Source organism: Papio anubis, chromosome 16 (assembly GCF_008728515.1).
Source record: "Papio anubis isolate 15944 chromosome 16, Panubis1.0, whole genome shotgun sequence".
NCBI classification, from domain to species: Eukaryota; Metazoa; Chordata; class Mammalia; order Primates; family Cercopithecidae; genus Papio; species Papio anubis.
The window spans coordinates 12,029,880-12,037,047 of NC_044991.1; positions in this window are offsets into that span (position 1 = coordinate 12,029,880).

Below are 7,168 nucleotides of genomic sequence, written 5' to 3' on the forward strand. Positions count from 1 at the left end.
CCCATTTTAGAAATGAGGAAACTGAGGCATAGTACATAGATCTGTTGTTTTTGTTTTTGTTTTTGTTTTTGAGGCGGAGTCTCGCTCTGTCACCCAGGCTGGACTGCAGTGGCGCTATCTTCGCTCACCGCACGCTCCACCTCCTGGATTCACGCCATTCTCCTGCCTCAGCCTCCCTAGTAGCTGGGACTACAGGCGCCACCACTACGCCCAGCTAATTTTTGGTATTTTTAGTAGAGATGGGGTTTCACCGTGTTAGCCAGGATGGTCTCCATCTCCTGACCTCATGATCTGCCCACCTCGGCCTCCCAAAGTGCTGGGGTTACAGGGGTGAGCCACCGCGCCCGACCCATAGGACATAGATTTCTAGTAAGTGGGTGAGCTGGTCAGCAAGTATGCAGATATAAATCTTTGTTTGTTTGTTCATTTTTGGGATGGAGTCTTGCTCTGTTGCCTAGGCTGGAGTACAGTGGCATGATCTCAGCTCATTGCAACCTCCTGGGCTCAAGCGATTCTTCTGCCTCAGCCTCCCAATTAGCTGGGACTACAGGTGTGTGCCACCGTGCCTGGCTGACTTTTTGTATTTTTATTAGAGACGGGGTTTCACCATATTAGCCAGGCTGGTCTCAAACTCCTGACCTCAAGTGATCTGCCTGCCTTGGCCTCCCAAAGTGCTGGGATTACAGGTATGAGCCACTGCTCCCAGCCTCTGTCATATACTTTCATAATAGTACAGTAAATGGAAGTGTCCTTGTCCCACACCCTCCCCAGCATTAGGTGTTATCCATCTTTTTACTTTTTGCCTATATGATGGATGTAAGTGCTTCTTGTTAAAACGTGTGCCATGTTATTAAACAGGGTAATTTGATAAACATGTTTAGCCAGCTGAACCTGGAATCAGAGACTCCCAGGATGGGACAGTTCAAATCCTTCTGTGATGCATGAGGATGAAGTAATGAGTGTTTGTCCTGTGTCTCACACTCCCTCCGATACTGTCCCCAGGCCTCCCTTTCATCTTTGGACAGGGCAACTCTATCAAACAGTTTTCTTTTTTTTTTTTTTTTGAGATGGAGGCTGGAGTGCAGTGGCACAATCTCGGTTCACTGCAACCTCTGCCTCCCAGGTTCAAGTAATTCTCCTGCCTCAGTCTCCCTAGTAGCTGGGATTACAGGCATGACTCTGGCCTGTATTTTTTTTTTTTTTTTTTTTTTTGAGATGGAGTCTCGCTCTATCACCCAAGCTGGAGTGCAGTGGCATGATCTCGGCTCACTGCAAGCTCCGCCTCCTGGGTTCACGCCATTCTCATGCCTCAGCCTCCCGACTAGCTGGGACTACAGGCACCCGCCACCACGCCCAGCTAATTTTTTGTATTTTTAGTAGAGACGGAGTTTCACTGTGTTAGCCAGGATGGTCTCGATCTCCTGACCTCGTGATCCGCCCGCCTCGGCCTCCCAAAGTGCTGGGATTATAGGCGTGAGCCACCGTGCCCAGCGTACCCCAGCTATTTTTAATAGAGACGGGGTTTCACCATGTTGTCCAGGCTGGTCTGGAACTCCTGACCTCAAGTGATCCAGCCTCCTCGACCTCCCAACATGCTGGGATTACAGGCATGAGTCTGGCCTATCAGACAGTTTTCATGTGACAAAAGGGTACTTGCTGTATTATTCCATTATATAAAGTTCAAAAACAGGCAGAACTAATCTATGGTGGGAGGTCAGGACAGTGATTCCCTTGGAAGGGTTAATTTTGGAAAGGGTGGGGAGAGTAGCTTCTGGAATGCTATGGTTCTCTTAGCTGTATGTTCATTTTGGGTAATTCATCAAGCTGTACACTTATGAACTGTGCTTTTTTTCCTGTATTAAAAGTTTACTTTTTTAAAAAGAGTGGGGCTGGGCATGGTGGCTCACGCCTGTAATCCCAGAACTTTGGGAGGCTGAGGCAGGTGGATCACCTGAGGTCAGGAGTTCGAGACCAGCCTGGCTAACATGGTGAAACCCCCCTCTCTACTAAAAATACAAAAATTAGCTAAGTGTGGTGGCAGATGCCTATATTCCCAGCTACTCGGGAAGCTGAGGCGGGAGAATCCTTGAGCCTGGGAGGCGGAGGTTGCAGTGAGCCAAGACTGTGCCACTGTACTCCAGCCCGGGCGACAGAGTGAGACTTTGTCTCAAAAAAAAAAAAAAAAAAAAAAAGCGGGCTAGCCCTTTATAAATTCAAGGGCAGCTTAAGAGCCCAGTGCCAATGGCTTTTAGTTCTTTTATGGGTTCATTTAAGAAATGCTAGAAGACTAATGGTATTGAAGGTAGAGGGACCAATCTTATGTGAAAAGCACAGACATTAGTGACTCCAAATGGAAAGTAATTCGCAATGCTAATGTGGAGAAGTTTTAGGAAAACCAATGAATTTTGCTTATATTCATAAGAGCAACACATGATTTAAAAAAAAAAAAACAAAAACCTGTTTCAATAATTATAGAATTTCCAAGGGATAAGAAAGAATATTGGAAATCATGCAATGCAGAGTATTCAAAACTTTGGAAGGAGATGAGATGATCTAGAAAAGGCAGAGTGGCCGGGCACGGTGGCTCATGCCTATAATCCTAGCACTTTGGGAGGCCGAGGCAGGCGGATCAGATCACGGGGTCAGGAGATCAAGACCACGGTGAAAACTCGTCTTTACTAAAAATACAAAAAAAAAAAAAAAAAACTTTAGCTGGGTGTGGTGGTGGGCACCCGTAGTCCCAGCTACTCAGGAGACTGAGGCAGGAGAATGGCGTGAACCTGGGAGGCGGAGCTTGCAGTGAGCCAAGATCGTGCCACAGCACTCCAGCCTGGGCAACAGAGTGAGACTCCGACTCAAAAAAAAGAAAAGAAAAGGCCAAGTGAGGCCAGGGGCAGTGGCTCATGCCTATAATCCCAGCACTTTGGGAGGCCGAGGCGGGTGAATCACCTGAGGTCCAGAGTTCGAGACCAGCCTGGCCAACATGGTGAAACCCCCATCTATACTAAAAATACAAAAATTAGCCAGGCATGGTGGTGGGCACCTGTAATCCCAGTTACTTGGGAGGCTGAGGCAGGAGAATCGCTTGAGCCTGGAAGGCAGAGTTTGCAGTGATCCGAGATTGCACCACTGCACCACACCGGGGGAAAGAGGGGGATTCCAACCAAAAAAAAAAAAAAAAAAAGAAAAGAAAAGAAAAGAAAAGAAAAGGCAAAGTGAGAACAGAAGAGAGAGCCCTGGCTGGGCGCAGTGGCTCGCGCCTGTAATCCCAGCATTTTGGGAGGCCGAGGTGGGTGGATCACGAGGTCAAGAGATCGAGACCATCCTGACCAACATGGTGAAACCCCGTCTCTACTAAAAATACAAAAATTAGGGCCGGGCGCGGTGGCTCAAGCCTGTAATCCCAGCAGTTTGGGAGGCCGAGACGGGCAGATCACGAGGTCAGGAGATCGAGACCATCCTGGCTAACATGGTGAAACCCCGTCTCTACTAAAAAATACAAAAAACTAGCCGGGCGAGGTGGCGGGCGCCTGAGGCAGGAGAATGGCGTAAACCCGGGAGGCGGAGCTTGCAGTGAGCTGAGATCCGGCCACTGCAGTCCAGCCTGGGTGACAGAGCGAGACTCCGTCTCAAAAAATAAATAAATAAATAAAATAAAAATACAAAAATTAGCCAGGCATGGTGACACGTGCCTGTAGTCCCAGCTACTTAGGAGGTTGAGGCCGGAGAATTGCTTAAACCTGGGAGTTGGAGGTTGCAGTGAGCCAAGATCGCACCACTGCACTCCAACCTGGCGATAGAGCCAGACTCCATCTCAAAAAAAAAAAAAAGACAGTCCTGTGGAATCAGTCATTTAAAGATTGGGGAGAGAGAAAACCAGAGGGCTGAGGTATTGCTGAAGGCTTCAAGAGGAAGGCTCAGCAGCAGAGATGACATGGTGAGACTGGTGCCAGGATGGAGGTCACATCAGTGGACAAAGGTGTCAGCAAGTGAGTGGCAATGCCCCATGCTAGAAGCCCAGGTGACTGCCATCGGATGGGAGAGGCATGTTCAAGAACGCTGGGCTCCTAGCTCCTCTACTCCCCGTCTCTCAAGCCCAAGATTTCCACCTTGCTTGTTTCCGTCCTGTCAGAATTAGAAACAAGTGATATAGTAGCTCTTAATTGGGGGATGGGGCATGGCTCCCTTTGAGAATCCTATAAAAACTATAAGCCCCTCCCATTAAAAAGTGCACATTAGCCCACGCCTGTCCTGTTGTGCGCGCAGTTCCCCTTGCTAGGACTCAAACTCAGACTTCCTCCCATTATTGCCTCTAATCCTGCATTCATTCCCTCCCTTTCGCCCACAGAACCTTTTTTTCTCTTTTTTTTTGAGACAGGAGGCTTGCTCCGTTGCCCAGGCTGGAGGGCACTGGTGCAGTCTCGGCTCACTGCAACCTCCACCTCTCAGGTTCATGCAATTCTCCTGCCTCAGCCTCCCAAATAGCTGAGATTAGGTGCCTGCCACCATGCCAGGCTAATTTTTGTATTTTTAGTAGAGACAGGTTTTCACCATGTTGGCCAGGCTGGTCTCGAACTTCTGACGTCAGGTGATGCGCCCGCCTCAGCCTCCGAAAGTGCTGGGACTATAGGCGTGAGGCACCGCGCCAGGCCCTTTTTAAATTTTTTTAGAGACAGTGACTTGCCCTGTTGCACAGGCTGGAGGATACAGTGGTGCAGTCTTGGCTCACTGCAGCCTCGATCTCCCAGGTTAAGGAATCCTCTCACCTAGGCCTCCAAAGTAGCTGGTACTACAAGTGTGTGTCACCACGCATGGCTAACTTAAATTTTTTTTTTGTAGAGATGGTGTCAATATGTTGCCCTGACTGGTCTCAAACTCCTGGGCTCAGCCAATCCTCCTTCCTTGACCTCCTGAAATGCTGGGATTGCAGGCATGAGCCACTGTGCCTGGCCAATGGTCTTTGAGGATGAAGAATTTTAGCCAGAACCTGAAGGATATATCTGGCTCTATTTAGATTTGAAAATACATCATGTCTCAAGAAAAGCAAAACAAAACGCCTCACTGAAGGAAACAGGGTTAGTGTGGTGATATATGGGTGATTTTTTTTTCCTTTTCTCCTAAAGACTTTCATTCATAGGATTGTCCTTGATTCTTGCCCATCAGCAAACACTGGTAGGCTCCACCTTCAAGTCTTATCCAGAATCAGACCACCTCACCTCATCTACTGCAGCCTCCCTGGGCAGGGCCTGGCCTCCTTCAGTCTGTTCTCACCACACAGCCACCAAAGGGATCCTTTTATTTTTATTGATTGATTGATTGATTGATATGGGGTCTGACTCTGTCAGCAGGCTGGAGTGCAATGGCACGATCTCACCTCACTGCAATCTCTGCCTTCTGGACTCAAGCAGTCCTCCCACCGCTGTCTCCCGAGTAGCTGGGACCACAGGTGCACGCCACCACACCCAGTTAATCTTTTTGTATTTTTGGTAGAGATGGGGTTTCACCATTTTGCCCAGGATGGTCTCAAACTCTTAAGCTCAAGCAGTCTACCCACCTCAGCTTCTCACAGTGCTGGGATTACAGGTATGGGTCACCACGCCCAGCGCCTTTTAAAAGCACGGTTGGATCATAGCATTTATCTGCTCATAACAATGGCTTTTGCTTCCCTGCTCACTCAAAAGAAATTCCTTCTTCACTGCAGAACTGCCCCTCCTACCACAGGATGTTTAGGGTCTCTGGCTGCAACCCCCAAAGGTCCTAATGGTGCTGGTCGTGGGGGAATCCACACCATTGTGACAACTGAATATGCCCACATGATGCCCAAGGTTTCAGTCCTGGCCACACCCCTTCCACCGTGTCACCGTGCTGGGTTGGTTTCTTCATCTAAAAAATGGCGATGGGGATAACAAACTTGAAAAAGGGTCATGTGAGTGAGGTGTCCAGCATCGGGGGGTGTCCGGCATCAGGGGGTGTCCGGCATCGGGGGGTGTCCGGCATTGGGGGGGTGTTCGGCATCGGGGAGTGTCCATCATCGGGGGGTGTCCGGCATTGGGGGGTGTCCGGCATCGGGGAGGTGTCCGGCATCGGGGAGGTGTCCGGCATCGGGGGGTGTCCATCATCGGCGGGTGTCCGGCATCGGGGGGTGTCCGGCATTGGGAGTACTTAATAAAGGGTCCCCATTGATACCAGCCAAGGCATAAGCAAACTCCACTGCTCCTATTATCTGCACCTGAAGATTTGCACCTTGCATGTATGTGGATCCTTTTCCAATTTCTTCTGTATTAAACATTCTCTCCTGTATCAGAAAGTAAGGTTATGGGTTGGAGCTAAAAATCTGCCCTTCGATCCATCCCCCCGATAGAGTGCTTTGCTGGCCATAAGGATGGGCTGCAGACAGCAGCTCCCTTTCTTTCACTGCCGCCCCCAGCTTCTCTCTTCCACTGCGGGCTGTGTGAATCAGGCTCCAACACTTCCACTGTGTGATCCTAGATCAGTGTGTGAACCTCCCAGAGTTTCCGTCTCTGCAGATGGATGTGCTGACAGCCCCTGCCATAGGGCTGAGCTGAAGGGGAAATGAGACAGTGAGGGCAAAGCGAGCCTGGTGCCAGGCATGTGCCAGGCATTCAGCAGTGGCTAGCCATGGTAGCCTGTCCCTAAAGTCCTGGGCACCACGTCCCCACCCCCTCAGTTCCTTCTGGCTTGACTTCAGGAGCTGGATTCCCTCCTCCTGCCAGAAAAATCCAGCTCATACTGCCTAAGGCACAAATTCTCACACCAACCACTAGGTTCTGCCAGGTCCTGGCCAGTCCCAACACCGTGAAGCAGGAGGGCAGGCGAATTTGAGCAGAGATTGTTTCTGTTTGGCATCAGCCTCTGCCAATGCCCAGGAAAGCTGGAATGCTCTCCTGCAAGGGTGACATTTCCCCACACGCTAAACATTGTCTTTTTTTTTTTTTTTTGAGATGGAGTCTTACTCTGTCGCCCAGGCTGGAGTGCAGTGGTGTGATTTCAACTCACTTCAAGCTCCGCCTGCTGGGTTCAAGCGATTCTCCTGCCTCAGCCTCCCAAGTAGCTGGGACTACAGGCATGTGCCACCATGCCCAGCTAATTTTCTTTTGTATTTTTAGTAAAGACGGGGTTTTGCCATGTTGGCCAGGCTGGTCTCAAA